Raw genomic sequence first — 20,907 nt, 5'->3', positions numbered from 1 at the left:
AAAGCATAGTCCATCATAGCAGGACAGGCAAGACAGCAGTAACTTTGAAGCAGCTGGTCATATTACATCTGCTATGAGAAGAACAAAGAAATGAGTGCAGGCATGCTGACTTGCTTCTTCCAGAATGTTCTGTCCAGGGAACGAACTTGCCCACAATTAAGATGAACCTTCACATATTCATTAACCTAATCAACTTAACTCCCACAGGTGATTCTAGATTCCATCAATTAACACGAGCTACCACAACTTCACCCCTTGTCAACTTGACACCAAACACATCAAGTTTAAGCCACAGCCTTCCACACCTTGTTCCCATAGTCTCATGGTTAACTCATAATGTAAAATACAGTCCAACTTCTAAAAGTTCCCATAGTCATTAGCAGTTCCAATGCTTTAAAAGCTCAAAGTGTCATAGCAATGAGCTCCTATAAAATCAAAATCAAGGTATGTACTTATAACATATACTGGCACAAAGTAAACCTTCCTGCTCCACAAAAGGAAGAATCGGGGCATCACAAGGAATGGTCAAATCAAAGCAAAGCCTAAACATCACAAGGGAAACATCAAACCCTGCAGTTCCCTGCCAGGCATCTGGGGGTCGTGGTAATGTAATGTGCTAGGCTTAAAATGGTCTAGGTAGTCCTCTAGGCCTGCTTCCGGCAGCCCATTGAGGTTTTCTCTTAGGCCAGCTCCAGTCCATGCCTAGAACCTTTCTTGGTGTCCCATGGCCCTGACACCTCCAATATCCTGAAGTTCCTATTACAACTTGGACTCCACCTTCATGGCTTCATACAGAGGTCTCTCAAGGCCTCTCTTCATGGACTCTGACCCTGACATACACTGCCTGGCCTCAGCTGCTTTCCACCATCCCCTCAATCTTCCATCTTTCACAGCTTTAAAAATCAGTACCACCAGGATAACACTGTCAGCATCTCCTGCCAGCTTGGGAGGGATCATGGTCCCTTTAACCACAGCTCTATCAGCTTCTGTGTGCTGACCACCTGAGGAAATACGGTCTTAGCAGTTGCTTTCAAGGAACAGGGAGTCCTCTCTGTTGCAGTCTCAGTTCAGACTGCCTCCTTCCACATTATTATATCTTCATAATTAGAGCCTTTGATGGGTGAGATCTTGTCCTCAAGGCACTTTCTTACAGCTCCAGTGCGGAGACCCAGGCTTCTCTTTAATGGTACTCATCCTGGGAATAGTCACAGTTGCTCTGTTGTCTGTACTCACTGGGTTCTGACCTTTAACCCTCCTCACACACCTCTCTCTACCAAGCAAATTAATCCATTGTCCTTAAATTTAACTTCACTCAAGTTCTCAGGACATAGCAAAAGTGATGCCAGACCCATGGCTAAAGCATCACACTATTAACCCCTTACCTGCACTTCTCCCAAAATGGGGAAAACTCCGTGAGCCAAGGCTCTACTGTCTCTATTTCTCTTAGCATTACTCTTCTCACCAGAATGGCCCATTAACCTCTTCTTCCAGCATTCAATCCCAGAGTACCAAACTGCTCCACATTCCATCTACAAAACAGTTCCAAAGATCTAAGAGCCACATGGTCAAGTTTGTGACAGCAATGGCCACTGTTTGGAGCCATTTCTGTCTTAATTTCTTTTCTTGTTGCTGTGATAAAATATCTTTTTTTTTTTTTTTTTTTTTTTTTGGTTTTTTGAGACAGGATTTCTCTGTGTAGCTTTGTGCCTCTCCTGGAACTCACTTGGTAGCCCAGGCTGGCCTCGAACTCACAGAGATCTGCCTGGCTCTGCCTCCCAAGTGCTGGGATTAAAGGCGTGTGCCACCACCGCCCGGCTGATAAAATATCTTGATAAAAGCAACTTAAAGGAGAAAGGGTTTACTTTATCTCACGTTCAAATTATAGTCTATTGTGCCAGGTGCGATGGTTTGAATAAGAATGGTCCCCATAGGCTCATTTGAATGCTTAGTCACCAGGCAGTGGCACTACTTGAAAAGGATTAGGAGCTGTGGAGTAGGTGTGGTCTTTTTGGAGGAAGTGTGTCACTGGAGGTGGGCTTTGGGATTTCAAAAGGCCACACCAAACTCAGGCTCTCTTTCTCTCTGCTTGTGGATCAAATTGTAGAACTCTTAGCTACTTCTCCAGCACCATGCCTGCCTACCACCGTGCTCTCTGCCATGATGATAATGGACTAAGTCTCTGAAACTATAATGAAGCCCCCAGTTAGGTACCTTCTTTTATAAGAGCTGCCTTGGTCACGGTGTCTCTTCACAGCAATAGAACAGTGACTAATAATGTAAGTTGGTACCAGGGAGCAGGATATTGCTGTGACAGGCCTGAACATGCTGTTTGCTAAAGAAATATGGGAGACTTTGGGACTTTGGATTAGAAAAGTAGTTGGGCACTTTGAATGGGGTTTACTGGCCCCTCCTAGTAGAAGCATAGAAGAAAGTGCTGAGGGTGAGTGGAGTGTGGGGGCTCAGCTCGAGAAGTTTCAGTGGGAAAGAACATTAATAAGTGTCCTGGACACCCTTCCTGTGATATTATGACAAAGAATGTGGCTGGTTTTTGCCCTCATCCTAAAAATCCGCCTGAGGCTAAATAGAAGAGATCTTGGATTAACGGCATTGTCAGTGATTTCAAGACAGCCTAGTGTTGACTCTGTCATGTGGTTATTAGTAATTGCTCTTATGCATTTCTCTAATGAAAAGGAGCAGCTGGACAAAGATAAACACAGAATGTCCAGTTTGAGGGGAAAAAAGAACATAAGGAAGTGTAGCAGGGCTACGTCCATTGTTCAAGAAGATGAAAGGTTTAAAGAAAAGCCTGGTGCTAAATGGAATAACAGGAATGGTGACCACAGGGCAAGACCCCACCTAGCTAAGTTTCTGAGCTATGGAAGTTAAAGAAAAGCTTAAGTAGTAAAGAAAACCATCGCCAATTGAAAGGCTGATGTACATGTAATTGAAAGAGAGGGTCAGGTGTCAGCCCCAGCAAGCAGCAGAACTCAGAAGCTTCGGTCATGTGGCTCTGCCTTTAGAGTCAAAGACACAAGAAAAGAGTTGTGGAATCTCCCTCCACAGCTAAGAAAAGCAACTGAGGCCAGGTTGTATGTCAGAGGTGTCCCTGCTTGGAGGCCCAAAGAATGGAGGCCACTGCATGAAGCTGTGAAGGTGAAGCCTGGGTTGTATTGGAGATGCCAGAGCCATGGTACAGCTGTCAAGAAGAGCTGCAGACCAGGTGTGGAACCATTCCAAGAGAGACACGAATGTTGCACTCAACAAAGCAGGAAAGAGTTGGAGTTGTGAAGAGCGTTTCACACCAGACATAAAGATGAAGAATTTGGAGTTCTTCCTGTTGCTTTTCAGTCTTGGTTTGGTCCTATACTTCCTCACTATGCTCCTTTCCTTCCTTTTGGAATGGTAATGTATATACTGTGGCATTATACGTTGAAAGTATGTGATGGAAGTAGCTTTTTATTTTGATTTTACAGGGGGTTACAATTAAAAGATTGCCCTGAGTCTCAGAAGAGACTTTAGACTTTGGCTTTTTAACAGTGTTGAGACTGTGATAGACTATGGGGACTTTTGAATTTGTATTCAGATGCATTTTGTATTATGAGATGGCTATAAGCTTATGAGGGCCAGCAAGTGGAATGTGGTGGGTTGAATAAGAATGATCCCTGTGGTAATTTGAATCTAATTGGCCCCCATAATCTCATATGGAGTGGCACTATTAAGAGGCATGGCTTTGTTGGAGTGCGTATGGCCATCTTGGAGGACGTGTGTCACTGTGGGGGCTGGCTTTGAGGTTTCCTGTGCTCAGGATACTACCCAGTGTCTCAGTTGACTTCCTGTTGCCTGCAAGCCAAGATGTAGCCAATACCATGTCTGCCTGCATGACATATGCTCCCCACCATGATAATGGACTGACTCTCTGAAACTGTAAATGAGCCACCCCAATTAAATGTTTTCCTTATAAGAGTTGCCTTTAGTCCCAGCACTTGGGAGGCAGAGGCAGGAGGATCTCAGTGAGTTCGAGGCCAGCCTGGTCTCCAAAGCGAGTTCCAGGAAAGGCGCAAAGCTACACAGAGAAACCCTGTCTTGAAAAACCAAAAAAAAAAAAAAAAAAAAAAAAAAAAAGAGTTGCCGTGGTCATGATGTCCCTTTACAGCAATAAAAACCCTAACTAAGACAGTCCTCTTAGGCTCATATATTTGAATGCTTAGTCAGGAGGGAATGGTACTTTTTGAAAAGGATTAGAAGGACTAAAAGGCATGGCCTTCTTGGAGAAGTGTTACTGGTGGTGGGCTTTGAGGTTTCAAACGCCCACACCAGGCTCAGGCTTTCTTTCTCTCTGGTTGTGGATCAGGATGTAGAACTCTTAGCTTCTTTAATACCATGCCTGCCTACCACCATGCTCTCTACCGTGATGATAATGGACTTGACACTATAATGAAGCCCCCCCCCCCCCCCCCCGTTATGTACTTTCTTTTCTAAGAGTTGCCTTGGTCACGGTGTCTCTTCATGGCAGTACAACAGTGACCAAGACAGCAGGGAAGTCAAATCAGCAGGAAGCTGAAACTGCTACTCACATCATGTCTATCGTCAGAAGAGAGAAATGAATATGTATACATGTTAGTGATCAGCTCACTTTATTTATTTATTTATTTATTTGTTTGTTTGTTTGTTTGTTTTTCGAGACAGTGTTTCTCTGTATAGTTTTGGTGGCTGTCCTGATCTCTCTCTGTAGACCAGGCTGGCCTTGAACTCACAGAGATCTGCCTGGCTCTGCCTCCCAAGTGCTAGGATTAAAGGCTTGAGCCACCGCCGCCCGGCTTCAGCTCACTTTTTCTACTTTCTACACTGCAGACTCCCCTGCCTATGGAATGGTTCTTCCCACAAGTAAAATGAGTCTTTCTCCATCAATTGATGCAATCAAGATAATCTCTCACAGACACGTCAAGATTCCTATCTCTCAGGTGATTTTAGATTCCATCAAGTTGACAATTAACGCTAACTATCACACTCACAAAGGACAAGAATCCTACTTTGCAAGCTGCAAAGTCTAGTACCTTATCCAGGACCTAGTAGATAGATAGTGTAGAGTAGTTAGTTCAGCCTGGATTAAACAACCTGTCCATGTAAGTACAATTACCTGAATGCTTACCTCTGCCCAGATTCATAGTTGAAAGAAAATCTTCAAGGTTATGGTGGCTTTAATAGATAGAACTTTGTAGGTGATTAGATTACAAGGCTCCACTCCTGAGTGGAATTCGTATCTGTATGAAAGAAGCCCAAGGAAACTCATTTTCCTTTACCACCACATGAGAAAACATTGCGGGATGGTATCTGAGGATCAAGCCTCACAAAATACCAACATCTACAGCAACTTGAGCTTGTATTTCCACCGTCCAGAACTGTGAGCAATACCTATATATTGTTCATAAACCACCAAGCCTAGATAGCTTGTTTCCTCTTCACAAACTTTACTATTTGGGAAGGGACACAAAACGTGAAGCAGTAGTGAAGAACTGTGAGCCTTACCATGACATCACAGAGAGCCATGAGGACACAGGAGCACAGCAATTTTCTGGAAGGTTCAGGAAGGTTCCCTAAGGATCTCTGGTCTTGGAAGACTGACAAGAGACCATTAGGAAAAAACCCAAGGTCTTTTCTGGTTCTTATATTCTGTGAAAATACTTGAGCCTAAATTCAGAAGAGATTAGCATTTTTCTCTATAGAGTGGAGATAGCTGGAACTGATTAGCTCATTCTTGGAGTACAGTTGTCTTTTCCTATTTCCTGGGGGATGAGAAGGGCCCGTGCTGCTCGTAGACCTTGGGTGATGCAGTCCTGGGACACTGTCACGTCACCTGGGTGAGAAGCTGTCACTTCTGCTCTCTCTCAGACTGTAACTAGGATGCCTGCAGACTGGACAGGGGAAGCCAGGGCCTCTGCTCAGCTGCTTCCTGGAGACAGTTCCTGACACTCCCTCAGGCTGTGTTACGTGGGTGCCAAGAGCACTGAAAATGATGCCCTGTCTCAGTGATTACAAAGCAAACAGTTTCATCCCAGCTGAGAAGAGCTGTGAAACCCTCTCTGGCCCACTCTGCCTTCCGGAGAGAGGCACCCTGGCCGTCCTGCTCTGCTCAGTCTGTGATGACAAAATGGCATGGCTTGAGTGGCTTGCTTCCAGCACAGATATATTTTTCTCTGTCCTGGAGTCTGGCAGTCAAAGCTCATGGAGCTGGGATGGGCTGTGTTCTGGTGAGGCCCACCTCAGGATTGCAATGGAGGTCTGTCTTCTTTCCTATCTGTCTTTCACCTGGTGGAGAACAGGGAGAGCTCTCTGGGGTCCCTTTGACAAAGGCACCAATGCATTCATGAGGACACACCCCCCTGTAATTCAGTCACACATACCCCAAAGGCCCCATCTCTTAATGCTATCAACTTTTGGAGGTTTCAATTTCAACAGTGGCATTTGGGAGAATACAAACTGTCAGTCCACCACGTTCCATTCCCTGGTGCCCTGTGTGTTGGGAGCTCCTGTAGGCATCCTCATTGTATTCTGGAAGATGGATTACTAACACTAGTTATTTTTTCATATGAGCAAATGTACACATGGAGGGCTGGTTAGCTTTTCAAGGTCTCACAGTTTGTGAGACCCCAGCCTATCTAGAAGGTTCCACATCATACATGCAATGTCTCATCTGAGTCTGACATTTGATTATAACAAGAGTTGACATCAGGCCTCCTTCAGACTTCTACAGCCCATTCTTCTCCCAGTCAAACCTTCTTTGATTTCTTGTTTTCTCTCATATCCCAGCCCAATCCTTCATCAATAGTTAAAAACAACAACAGCAACAAAAAGCAACCAGTAACCATGTACCTACTTATAAATACCACTCGTGTCTCAGTTTCCGTGTGCTCTGGTGTTGAACACACTGTCCTCCAGTTCAGTGCTCACAAAACTGTGAGATAGGCGCCACTGCAGCCCACCTTCCTGAAGAGTACACTAACATGAAGAGAAGCTAAATGATTTGTTTGCACTCACGTGGTTAGTAGATGGCAGAACACGGATTTGATTGGGGACATCTGGATCCAAAGTCTATGTGCCAAGTCACTGCATTTGAAGTATCAGCACTACCTCAAAACCTGCCTGGAATTTGTCTCCCATTCAGTAGCTACATCTTTTTCAATCCAACTTCAACTTGTGCCTAGATTTCAGTGGGTCTTTTAAATTAGGCTCATTGATTCCATTTCATAATCCCCCATAATTGTTTTTTCATAAGTAAATAAAACATGGCTTTTAAAATATAATCAAATTCCACCACTCCTTAGCACAGCCTTGCATATACACTTCTCAATGCTCAGTCTTTTTTTTATGATCTTATATCATATACTGCTTCTCTTCATTTGCTAGCCTCTAACTCCACATGCATTTCAGTATTCCTTGAATACACCAATTCTCGCCACATGGGCTTTTGCACATGCGCCACACATTTGTTCCATATCTTTATATATTTCAGTCCCCATTTATTTTCATGTCTTTGTTCAGTTCTTATCTTCATCAGAAAGCAGTCTCTAATCACCTGCCTGTGGTAGACCAGTTGTCTCTGTAATCTATGCCCACTGATACAATGCCTTATATAAGACGAACCAATAATCCAAAGGAATACAGCCCTCATAGTTAGGCTATGAGTTATCTGACTTTTGGTCAATCCAAATGAACATTGTGTTGGGGCATTTGACCTAGTTAGGATGAGACCTCACATGAAATGGAAGAACCAATGACTGTCTCCTTAAGTCCTTAGTGGTACAGCCTCCTTGAGTACCACAGCTACAAAGAAATAAATTCTACCCAGGAGCTTAGAAGAGGACATTTAGCCTTGAGGGAGAGGCCAGCTCCTGTGGACCTTTTGACAGTATCTTATAAGACCTAGACAGAGGACACAGCTAACCCATGCCTTCATTCCTGAACAATGGGAAGTATGGAATAATAAATTTCTCTTGTGGTCAGTCACAGTTTGTGGTCATTTGCTTTGCAGCAATAGAAACTAAGCAGCCAGTGTCTGCAACAGGCCTCTTCACTTCTCCTACCCCAACCCTGAGCTTTCCTTTACAGTGTCTTCCGTTAGGTGAAGCCGCCTTACACAATTATTTAGTTGTGTCTGCCTGGCCCACTGCAATTTCATTTCCTGGCAGGCAGGGACTTTGACTTGTTTACTGTTGAAGTCCTGGATCCTCAGAGTGACAGTAATTTGCATGCAGAAGATATTCAATAAATAGTGTTGAATAAACTCATAAATAAATGAGTATGCTTTCTATGTTTACCTAATTTACAAAATAGTTCTTATAGGTATATTTCAATCTAAGCAAATGTGGCATGTGGAATCTCAATTTATGTATATAAGGAGGTTAGTATTGATTTTTATTTTCTAAAAGATCATAAAATATGAAACAATTTACCCCAAATTCCACTTCACTGTAACTTTTTTGGAGACCGTGAATGGCATAAAGCAAGGCAAGCCTGACTGTCCAGAGCCTCCTTGCTGTTTCCTTTGACAAATGTTAGTGTATCCAAATGTCAAACATCCAGAAGCAGGACAGAAGACAGGCAGCCTCGATGGTCTAGGCTTGTTGAAAGACACTGCTGCGGGAAAAGCAAGTTGAGGGGAGGAACATGGCTGAAAGACCACCAACTCAATCCAACTGTCACACATCATAAATTCACTTTAAAATGTCTTAGTGATGGCAATATTCATAGTAATTTAATGAACTTTTTAAGTGTTATCATGCTGAATTGTCTTATGAATTAAAAATCCATAGCCACATGAGACTGGAAAGACCTAGACTTGCTAACGCTTGATGCGCTCCACCATAGGGTCATGTCTAGTGATAGCTGGCATACTGGTATGTTTTCAATCACTTTTAAAGGGTATTTTAACACTTGAAACCATGAGTGCCAGAAAGAAGGGCTTCCTGAGGTTCTGAGAACAAGATGCTTCCTTCCCATGTGGGTCAGCTGCTGGGCACCTTCTTGTCTTTTCTATCCTGCCAGTCAGCTCCCAAATCATGGCATAGAGACTTATTGTGAAAGTTCGGCCTTAGCTTAGGCTTGTTATACAACTTATAATTTAAATTCACCCATTTCTGTTAATTTACGTGCTGCCATGTGGCTCATGGGTTGTTCCCTCATCTCCTGAGTGTCATGCTTCCTCCCCATCTCCTCATGACTCTGTCCTTCTTCTTCCCAGAGTCTTCTGTGCCTGAAAATCCTGCCTAGCTATTGGCTGTTCAGCTTTCTATTAAACCAATCAGAGTGATACATCTTCACAGTGTACAAAAAGATAATTCCACAACATCTTCTGGGTCATTGTTATGTGCTTGGAGAAGAGGACTCACAAATAAGAGTCTTCAGACTAGTTTCCAGGATGTCCCTTTGCCTCCAGCAGGTACTTGTGACATTCTTCCCCCAGAGTCCCAAGAGCAGGAAGTCACTTCTAACTTCACAGACTGCAGCAAAAGCCATAGAGCATCACAGCAGCCCTCTGAACATTTATTCTTGGCTTCTATACACTCACCCTTTCATAGTGTTATGATAAAAGGACAAAGTGTCCTGTAAAGTTACTGGCAGGACAGAGGTTGACAACTTACCTTATGGAGATCCATTCAACCTTGTAGGGACAATCTGCATATCTCCTGAGGCTCTAGGATGTTCAGACACGTTCCCATGGGCCATTTGCACCCCAGCATGCTGTTCACATTGTCCTTTGCTGTAGTTTATGGGAGCATGGTCTGTCCATGGGCTAGAAGCCAGATTTCAACAGGATGAAGCTGTCATGTGTTGTTACCTATAAGAAGGGAGGCCACTAGCTGTTCTCAGAAGGGATGCATGCCTGCTTTGTGATGCAAAGAAGTTACTCTTACAGAAGTAAGTTGCTTAAAAATGGCAAAGCTGACCTGTGAATCTTGGGCATCTTGTCTGGCCATGTGATCTCTCCCACACCTGTGCTCCATCATGCCATCACCTGACAAACCACGTATAGTCAGACGAACTTCATCAGAGCAAAGCAAAACTAGTATCATACTTTTAGACCTCCAAAAAGGTAGGCTGAATAGACCTCTTTTCTTTGTAAGTTACCCAACCTCAGACATTGTGTTATAGAAATGGAAAACATACTAATATTGTATTAGTTGTTTTTCTATTGCTGTGATAAAATGCTATGTTTAAGCAGTTTATAAAGAAAACATTTAATTGTGCTTAGAGTCTCAGATGGAGCAAATACACAGCAGTAGGAAAAGCCAAGAGCTCACATCTTGACTCACAAGCGAGAGGTGGAGAGAGCACACTGGGAACGGGGCAAGTCTTTTGAAACCTCAAAGCCTCCTCCCAGTGACACACCTGTTCCGATAAGGCCACGCCTCCTCCTAATCCTTCTCAAATGTTTCCAGCAACTGGAGACCGAGTATTCAAAGGTATGAGCCTATGGGGCCGTTCTCATTCAAACCACCACAACTATCGTTTCCCAATGGGGCTGCTGGTCCTCTTCATGGCCTGCCATAGTCCTAACCCTAGTTCTGCCCTGGAGTACCAATTGTATACCTCCCTGGTTTTGCCTCCTATTCTAACTGCACTCCTAGGGGATGACCTGCCAAGTGTGAAAGAGGGGAGAGTGCTCATCAGTGTGCACTGACAAATAACAACAGTAGTACTAGACACTTAAAAGAGCTTGTCATATATGAGGCTTACCCCTGAGTGGTGAATGTCTGGTGATTCACAGGAATCTTACAGGGAAGCATTGTTATAATCTGCCTCAGTTTCTTTTCTGTTGTGGTGCTAAGATACCCTGACCAAAGCAACTTAATGGAGAAAAGTTTATTTGAATCACAATTTCACGTTATGGTTCATCACCATAGAGTCAAGGTTATCAGGAAGTAGCTAGTCACATTATAGCCACAGTCAAGAGCAGAGAGCAATAGATTAACATGGGCATGCCTGTGCTCAGCTTTCTGTCTCCTTTTCATTCAGTCCAGGGCCCAGCTCATGAACTGGTGCTGCCCACATTTCAGCATGGATCTTCCCACCTTAAATGATGTAATTAAGAAAATCCCTCACAGGCAGGCCCATAAGCCATCCAGACAAGTCCTCACAGGTGTGCCTAGAGCTCTTACTCCTAGGGTCAAGTTGACCATAACTAACCATCATTTCTGTGTTTCAGGTGAAGAAACTCAGGTCACAGAAATTCAGTAACTTGCCCAAATTATATTGTTGGCAGACATGTGGCTTTGGAGTTTCAGGGTCGATGATGATGGAGAGGGAGCCAGCAAGATAGGAGGTAACCAGGTGTGCCAACTTCAAGTTCTGTTTTACCTTCAAACTGGGTGCTGCGGGAGGTATCAGGAGCCAGGAGGCTTATCCAAGGCCATGGCCACCCACTATGATTATATGATATGATAAGCTCCTGTCAGAGCTCCACAGAAGAAACAATACTCTACAGGGCAGGGGTGGTTGTCCTTGCAGACAGCCTACTCTCCCCAACAGAGCTCAGTTTCCCTGTGAACACTGGTTTCCTACTGCCAGCTAGAGGAACAGTGTTAGAGCCCCTTACAGGAGCTGGTGAGCATCCAAGAAGTTGTAGAGGCAGTTCCCAGAACAGCATGGGGTGGGGGGAAGCACTGCCTTCACACCGGGGTTAGCCAAGAAGCTAGAAGAACAAGGTGGCCCTTGTTGGTCCCTGAGGCTCCCACTGGAAGTGAAAATGCATGTCTTGGGGCAGAAGGAACTATGGCCCCCATGGGAGTGGAGCTGCTGCGTCAGGGAAGCCCTAACCACAGAGGGTTGAAATGGTGGTAAAGCAATAACAGCAACAGATTTCAGCTTGGCAGTGGACTGGGAGACAGAAAAAAAAAAAAAAGACGGGCAAGGGTGGAAGAGAGCAGTTCACCTATGAAATACCGATGCCCCGTAAGCACTGGAGATACACCCACCTTCAGTAAAGAAACACAGACAGAACAAAAGAAAACAAAGCACGGTTTGAAAGCGAGTGGTGGTGATGAAGATTGGTTGATGGCCAGAAGGGGAGAGCTGGTGCGAGGGGAATGGCCGAATAGTGTTCCTTTTCTTTCTTTCATGCCTTCTTGCATTTTTTCTTCATTGCAGGAGATTTCGAACCCAGCCAGGGCCTTGATCATGCTGGGCGAGTACTCCATTACTGAGCCATATCCCCAGCCCAGGTGTTAAATATTTTAAAAGTGCTTACCCTAGGCAGCCATCCTGCAGGAATAATGTCACACGGTGGCTCAGATGCATGTGCAGCAATGTCCAATCAGAGCAGTCTTTACAGTACTATAAAATCTAGACTGACCTGCGTGCCTTTCACAATAGGTAAAGGTAGGTAGACCTCTAATGGCTACTACATACACTCATGGAAGAAAAACAAATCAGATAGCTATGTTCTGAGTATAAAAAAAAATCTCATTCAGTAAAGAACACAAGATGATTTTAGTTTAAGAAAGTAGGAACACACATGTCTGCATAGTAGACAGTTTAAGAGATTACTGGTCTTGGGAATGACCCAAAGTTCCATGATTTTGTTAGCATACATATGCAGGTGTGTGTGTGTGTGTGTGTGTGTGTGTGTGTGTGTGTGTGTGAAAGAGAAAGAGAGAATACACGTGTTTGACAGTCATTGTTAACTACCTACAAGGGCCTGCTTGCCTGCCTCTTTCTGTCAACACTCCAACATTATCTAGATATCAACCCCTCAAAGAAAGAATCTTAGACAAGCTCTACTGTACATCCTGACCCTACACCAATTCTATTAGTTTCTTTCCCTGTGTGTTAATTGGTTACCAGAGGCCATGTGACTTGGTCTCAGCCAGTGAGAGGTGATGGGAATCAACTCACTGACTTCTAGGAAAGGTTGTGTTTGTGATTACAAAGCGGAGTTGTGTCCTGCCAATGTTGTCTTGCCTGAGGATGTCACCGAGAAGAACTGTGGACATTTTGGGACCCAAAAGAGCGAACCTAAAGACCAAGTCACACACAGAGGACAGCAGAGAGGAGAGCACCTGGGTTCTAGATGGTGTGAGTTGCTGAGTTGGCCACGTCTGGAGCTGGTGGCTTAAGGACTTTAAACCACATAACCAGTGACTATAACCTCCATCACTGGAAGCCATGCACATCCTCTTCTTTTAGCAGAAGGACTCCAAACTGTTAACTCATACTTGAGGTACAGGAGCAGAAGGGCTTTTACCTCCTCAACTGTTTGTAGAGACTGTATATAAAGACCATGAGATTACATATAGCGTTTATTTCTGCTTTTGATACTTTCATATCTTACAAACAAAGTATAGAATGTAAAATTAAGTATGAATCTATCTTCCCACATACAATAAGGCAGTGAGGTTGGCCCTGACTCTGGGGTCAGGAAAACTTTGCCTCTTTCCTAGTACAAGATTTTGTCTGGGGCTTAAGATTTTGAGTTCATCACCTGGGCCATTTTGGTCAAAACAAGCCTTGATGTCTATTTGTGTGTTTGAGTGTGAAATGTGTCTCATAGGCTCAGGAGCTCAACTTGGTCCTAGGCTGGTGGTTGCTTTGGAAATGCTTAGCAGGTAGAGCATTGCTGGAGGAGGTAAGTAGCTCAGACAGTCACAGGTGGACATGGGCTTGGAACAGAGCCCAGTGGTTGAAGCACCCGTGGTGCATCTCTGAGGACCACCATTTGGGTGTCAAGAACCTATAAAAATCTTAGTGCTTCAGAGGCAGAGACAGGGTTCCTCAGGGCCAGGTGACTAGCTAGATTAGCTGAATGGCAAGCTCCATGTTGAGTAAGTAAAATAGAGATAGATAATAGTAGACACTAGACATCAATCTTTTTCTTCATTCACTAGTACACATGTGCCCACATGTACACATGTACTCTCTTCCCCTACCTCCACATATACAGGAAGAAAGAAAGGAAGAAAGAAAGAGAGAGAGAGAGGGAGAGAGAGAGAGAGAGAGAGAGAGAGAGAGAGAGAGAGGGAGGGAGGGAGGGGGAAAAGTGTAGTAACTTCTGAGCGATGGTCCTGAGCATGAGACTAACCCTGGCCACATGCTCTGTTACAGTGGACAATAAGCTGTTCAAGGAAGGAACATGTCTGGCAACTCAGTGATTCTTTCTGCTCCCTAAACCTCCAACTCCAATTTTCCAAGGACTTTAGTGGCCCTAGAAAGCTGGAGATTAAGAGTACAAGGTAGGAAATTGGATTTGATGAATAACGGGGTGTAGCTCAATGCTAGAGTATTTGCCTAGCATACACAAGGCTGTGGCTTTGATCCCCAAGGCAGAGCACTGAGGGAAAAGAAAAGAGTAACCAAATACCTTCCAGACACAATTTAAAGAGGGAGAATTTATTTGGGATTATTATACAAGGGATACAGCCCATCATGGTTGGAAAGGTATCCTGGAGAGATAGCTCCTATCCAGAAGATGCTCAGTCTGGAAGAAAAATCCAGGCTAAAGCTCCCATGCCCACCTGTGCCTGCCCCAGTTAGCCTCCTCCTCAAGAGATGCTCTACCTGCTAAGCACTTCCAAAGCAACCACTAGCCCAGGACCAAGCTGAACTCCAGAGCCTATGGGGCACATTTCACACTCAAACACACAAACAGAAGGCCCAGGTGATGAACTCAAATTACATCTGTCAGAGCTTCATACCACAAGCCTGTAACCCCAGGTACTAGAGAGGCTGAGGCAGGAGGATTACAGGTTACAAGTCAACCTAGGCTGTAGAGTGAATTCAAAGCCAGCATGGACAATTTAGTTTTTGTTTTTATTTTAAAGAGTTAAGAAATAAAGTAACATAGAAAGAAAAAAGGGATTGATTTGGCACTGGGGCACTTGGTAATTTGGGGACCTCCTGCCCCCAAATACATGGCATCTGAACACAGCTTCTCGTAGCTGTCTGGCAGTTGTGAGTGTCACAGACTGTGCCTGGTCCACTGCTCCAGCTTAGGCTGCTGCAGGGGACCGTAGGAGCTGACAGTCCGCTCTTGGCAACCTGCACACGATTCAGCTTCGGCTAAGCATGTGGCCTCCGCCCACTTCATGATTGGTGCCTCGCACGGGTTCAGAGGCAGCAAATCCCCCGTAGCTCCTGGGGCCCTCTGCTCAGTGGGCTATAAAACACTATTACTCTCAGCAAGCCCGGTCATCAGTAATAATGAGACGGCTTTGAAACTGCCACTATGAAACCCTAAACCAGGCCCAGACCTGCGTGTTGGGCCAAGCACTGGGGAAAGGTTGGCCAAGGTTCGCACACACGAGCCTGGGTTTGAAGACGGCTTTCTCAGCCTGGGTTTCTTTAGGGCCTGGGTCTGTTTCATCAGATGCTGGCCTGGGTGGTTGTGAATGGGCTGATTTACTGGGCTTGGGCAGAAAACAAGCAAAGCCTGGGTCTGGGAGTAGTTTTCGCTTTGAGGTTTGGGGGGAAGTGATTGAAGCTGGAGTTTCGCCTTTGGAGGGAACTCTGGCCCTCCCTTCCCAACCACATTCCCATAAGTCTTATATATTTCTCTCACCCGTACCCCAACCTTCTAGGATGCAAGGCATGAGGGAAGGGAGCTATCTTGAACAGATTGGCTTTTCAATAAATTGTTAACATATTTTTATGTATAATTTCGATGGGGAACCTGAGAAGGGGCGGGATTTGTCTTAATAGGATTGTTAAAGTCAGGCTCACAATGGTCCAGCCCCGACTTCTTACTTTGAATAAAATGTGACAAATAACATCTGGGTTGCCACAGCCAGTTGGCTCAAGAAAAACTTGCCCACGGCTAGCCTGAGCAGTAGGGTGGTCCCACAGGCAAACTGTGTAGAAAGGGGAATATGGTACTCCCCTCATATCACATCCTGTGGATATTTAAAACCCAGTTCTCAGATGAAGTGCCAGTCTGCATCTTAGCAGGAAATATCACATTCAAATGGGGAAATTGAGGCAAGGAATAATTCCTAAATAGGGAAGAGATGGTGACAGTAGCCAAGAGAGGGCCATCTGAGGAGTCACAGCTATGGTGGCCCTGCAGTATGGCAGGAGGAGAGCTGGGAAATCAAAAGCCCCACTTCCTTCTCCCATATCCTGACTTCCCACTGGTGCCTCTCTGGAGCGAAGCCCAATCAGAGCCAGGAGACAGGAAACACGAAGGAGTGTGATCTATAAAGATCCTGTTCCCTAGTACAAGAAGAAACAAAGGCGAACCAACGTAAATCTGTGTCATGACCACCTGGAGACATCCAGCAGCAAGTCCAGACTTCCAGCCTGCCGCCGAGAGCTTACAACCCAAGTCCTGGCTGAGCCCATGAAAGCAATTTCTAATGCCTTCTGGAGGGTCCCACGGCTTGGCAAGAGTCAGTAACTCCTTACAACACAGTGCATCTCTGTTTATGCTGCCCCCTGCCCATCCTGACGTCATGCTTAGTGCTGGTAGCGGGGTTGATTCATCAATCTGTTTACAAGCACTGGCCAGTGCCGACTGTCTTTCAGGACCTTGTTAGGTGCTGAGGTCTCATGGAGAATCAGAAAAGACAACCCCTCTCTGAATAGATTTCTCAATGTCCCTTGCTCCTGGAAAAAAAATCTTTATTCATTTGTAGTGGAATGATAAGACTTCTGGGACATTCCTTGTACCTGTTATGTGATCTCTCTGTGTTTTAGTTCCTTCACTTGAGATATGGTCATCCTCAGGGTCATCTTCCCCCAGGGTTAGAATAAGCAATGAGTGAGCTGAGGTGTAGAAACCTTAGCCCAAAGACTTTCACAACATAAGAATACAATAATGCCATAAATTTTACCATTATTCTTTTTAGTAGGTCTTTGTCAATTATTGCTTTCATCCCCTGGTTCCAAAATAGCAAATAACGGAGGAAACGCCAGATCTGTAGCCCCACACTCACCGTTTTCTGAACATTTCCTTCATAGAAATCCTGACTGAGTCTGTGCAAAACGTGGTGAATTAACACCTACATGGCTACTCTTTTCACGTATTTGCTACATCTATTTTTATGTCATTTTTAAGATACAAATGATGTTCATCGACTTGCTAGGAACTTGGAAATAGTTCAAGAGCAATGATTTTAAGTGCAGGAAAACAGGTTAATGGGAAAGTTGAAAAGCCTGCAGATATTAGTGCAGAGAGTGAGGACGGTCGAGGGGTGTCTTCTGAGATGGAAGGATTACTAAAGAGAGACTGGCAAAGACACTTCTCAGGAAAGAGGAAACAAATGGGAAGTAGAGACTGTGGCAAGAGGGATTTCCCTTCTGTTGAGGGATTGTTCCCAACAGAGATGTGTGTGTACTAAAGAGCACGCTGGGAAATCCTGTGTGGGCTTACAAGTACCCAGGATTTTCAGGATGGTCTGTGGCATCTTCTTCTGTGGGACCACACTTGAATAGCCCAAGAGTCAACCTGAGGCTGGAGGAGTAGAAAGCAGAACCTAGTAAAAAGCTGCATGGCCTGGGGTCTCTGCTCTCCTCACTTAGAAGTGAGGAATTTGGGGCTGCGCTGCAGGGAGTGTGCAAATCCTTAGGCCCATCTGAAGCTCCTGTTCCCAGGGGGAGTTAGCCCATGTGGTGCACACCTTGTCAGCTGGCACACCTCTTAAAACCCTGAGGTCCACTTTGAAGATGAAGAATCTTTGTTGACTGGTCAGTTGAGAAATCATCAGATACACATATGGAAATTGTGTATGGCTCTAGACACTTTTTTGGCTCAAAACTGATCCACTTTGCAATGTTTTTTAAAAAAGACTTTCTATCCCAGGGTGAATGCAGAAGTGCAAGATGCCTTGGGTGAGTTAGGTACAATAGCTGTTATCTGGGATGGCCAGGTGCCCTTAGGCAACAAGATGCTTCTCTGCCTTTGGTGTCCTGAGGTCTGGACTTACAGACAGGAGAGGAGGTCTGAAGAGAAATCTATGCTTTTAGCAAAACACTGGTTATAGAGAAGCACAGTGGGTCAGGGTGGGTAAAAGACCTGCTTTTCCAGCAGGACCAGCCTGTGGTGCCCGTGGGATCCACCTCTCACTTTACCCAAACCCGTGGAGCAAAAACCTGAGTCACGATGAAAGACTCAAACACAGGAGGAAAAGAAGAATAATCATGGGGATGAGATGTAAAAGGGAGAAAAAGCCTTGAAAGCTGGAAGACTGCAGGGTGATCAGGTCCTCACTGTGCAAGATCCTCATTGGCTTACCTCCACAGTTCTAAGGAATCTTAGGGTGAAAACAAAGAGCCTCCACCAACAGAAGAGGAGGAGGAGGAGGAGGAGGAGGAGGAAGAAGAAGAGGAAGAAGAAGAAGAAGAAGAAGAAGAAGGAGAAGAAGAAGAAGAAGAAGAAGAAGAAGAAGAAGAAGAAGAAGAAGAAGAAGAAGAGCTGGGCAGATATAGAAATTCTGAATGTCTATTCCTTTGGCAGTATCTTCAGTGTGTCCAAAAGCCTTCTTAGAGACCACAGTTGGCAAACTCTCTCTATAAAGAGCCAGATAGCAAGTATTTTTTAGTCTCGGCAGGCATTTCAACTACTCAGTTCTGCATTTCTAAGCAAAGGCAGCCATAGATGACAGAGAAACAAATGACCCAGACTATGTTCCAGGACAACTTCTTTTCCAAAAACAGGCTGCCGGCTGAATTGGGTCGTAGACCACCATCTCACCTGGAATCTGAGCTTTGTTGTGTATGTGTACTGATCATGTGAGGCTCTTGCTGAAATGTGAATTCTGACATTAGGAGGTCTGGGAAGGGCCTGAGATTGTGCACTTGAACACACTCCTGGGTGCTGCTGCTGCAGACACAATACTTCAAGAAATGAGCGTTTAAACACGGCTACCATCAGTGCTGCTAACACAGAAACCAAAGGGAACAGAAGTATTCTAAGAGAGAAAGGGACTCGTGCCTGCCAAGAGCTAGGAACAGTGAGCCTGGCCCTTTGGAGGAAGCTGCCCCTCACCTCTCACAGGTCCTGCTGATTAGTGCTCATGTGACTACTACTCTGCCTGCCCAGTTACTCTCACTCAGAAGAACTGGAAACCCAGGTGTCTACACGACAGTCTACTGATCTTCTAAAAGTTGGCTCTAGGGTTTAAAATCTCTCTACAAGTCAAATAAACACACATTTGGACTGGCTGTCACTCATGCTGCCACCCTGCTCTTCTGGTTCCAGACCCTTGGTTAGACACCCTGGATAGTGCTGTGCTTCTGCTCCATGACTGGAATGTGGTGCACCTCTCAACTCAAGGCCAGGAAAAGAGGAAATGATTTTAATCTTATGAATGATGTTGGTAAGCTTAAAAAAGCCAGGCAAAGAGTGCTGCAGCACAAGCTTATGGTTGTAGTAGAAATACTCAAAGCCAAAGCCTTTGGGCAGGTAAGTACAGACTTGCAAATCTTCTGGACAGGTTGACTATACAAAACCTTTTTTTGTAGGGATCGATACCTGTAGGTAGGATGCTGACAAGCAACTTTTCCAACACTCTTGGGCTAGTAACCCAAACGCTGGGACTTGAATCCAGACCTCTAAGACTCCAAAGTCAATGTGTTCTCATGCACAAGTTTAGTTTTTGATGGATATTTGAAAGAGAAAACCTATAACCTGCCATTTCCTCCTAAATTTGGATGTGGGCCACATTTGTAAGACACAGCACCAATGTGATATTATTATCTGAAATATTTACAGGTGGAGAGGATTAGAGCAAGTGATGGACTATTGAAGGTTAATACCATCTTTTAATATGGAAAAACTACTCTCTCCACAAGAAATATACTTGTGGGATAATCTTGAGATATGTGTGTGCGTGCTCAAAATGTCAGCCGGAGCTTCATTAATTTCAGCCTCCCCCTAGAACACTACGTTATGGTTCTGAGGCTGCGTGTTGGCATGCTGACACAGGCAAGACCCACGGCGCCTGGCCCTCAGTGAATTTATGGTATGATGTGTGAGGAATCCATCATGCAATTTGGCCTGTGCCCCCTGTTCTTGCTAGGAGATAGGAAAGTCAAGACAAATGCTGCCTCCTCCGTGGCTTTGGGTGGTGTGTCTCAGCTTCAGGCTTTGAGCCATCAGGACAGACACTCCCACAAACCAGGCCAATTACTGAGATGACTTAGCACCCAGACTTTGGGAACTCGGAGGAGGGGGTGTGCTTCCCCCTTTACTCTTCCTGGGCTGCTGGTTAACTGTTCTTTAGGCTAAAGAGTCATGTCGGAGCATTTTTCTAAAGAGCAAAGGCTTTGTGAAGGCGTCTAAGGAACAAGCTTATTTATTCCGCCTATTTGTGAACATCATGCACACAGTGAACTACAGCCAGCTCTTAGAGATTATGGGCCCAGCAGTTCCATCATGGACAGTGGTTTTACAAGCTCACATTGAAGGTTCTTCTTTCTCCAAGTGGGGCAATGGGATTGAGGCAGCCGCTAGACCAGCAGTTCTCAACCTGTGGGTCGTGACCCCTGCAGCAATCCTCTATCTTCAAAAAAATGCTTACATTATGAGTCATAATAGCAGCAAAATTTTCATAACAGTAGCAAAATTACAGTTGTGAAGTAGCAACAAAAATAATTTCATGGTCAGGGGGTCACCACAACGTGAGGAATTGTATTAAAGGGTTGCAGTATTAGGAAGGTTGAAAACCACTGCCTTAGAGACAACTGGCCCAATAAACCACTGCTCGATTGTGACCTTGTCTGCAGATGTCCCTTATGTGGTTTTGCTTCTGTTTAGTGTCCTGGCTACAGGGGCCAGCTTTGGGGTACCTGGAGCCAAGTTTAGACTTCTGGTCTTCCCCCTACCAGCTGTGCATCTTGGGCAAACTGACCCAGTCAATAATCTGGTCTTCTCAGTGGCAAAGTGAACTTGAACTTGCTTTGGAGAGCTCTGGTTAAGAC

Source organism: Peromyscus eremicus, chromosome 2, assembly GCF_949786415.1.
Source record: "Peromyscus eremicus chromosome 2, PerEre_H2_v1, whole genome shotgun sequence".
Taxonomy (NCBI): Eukaryota; Metazoa; Chordata; class Mammalia; order Rodentia; family Cricetidae; genus Peromyscus; species Peromyscus eremicus.
This window is presented reverse-complemented; position numbering follows the sequence as displayed.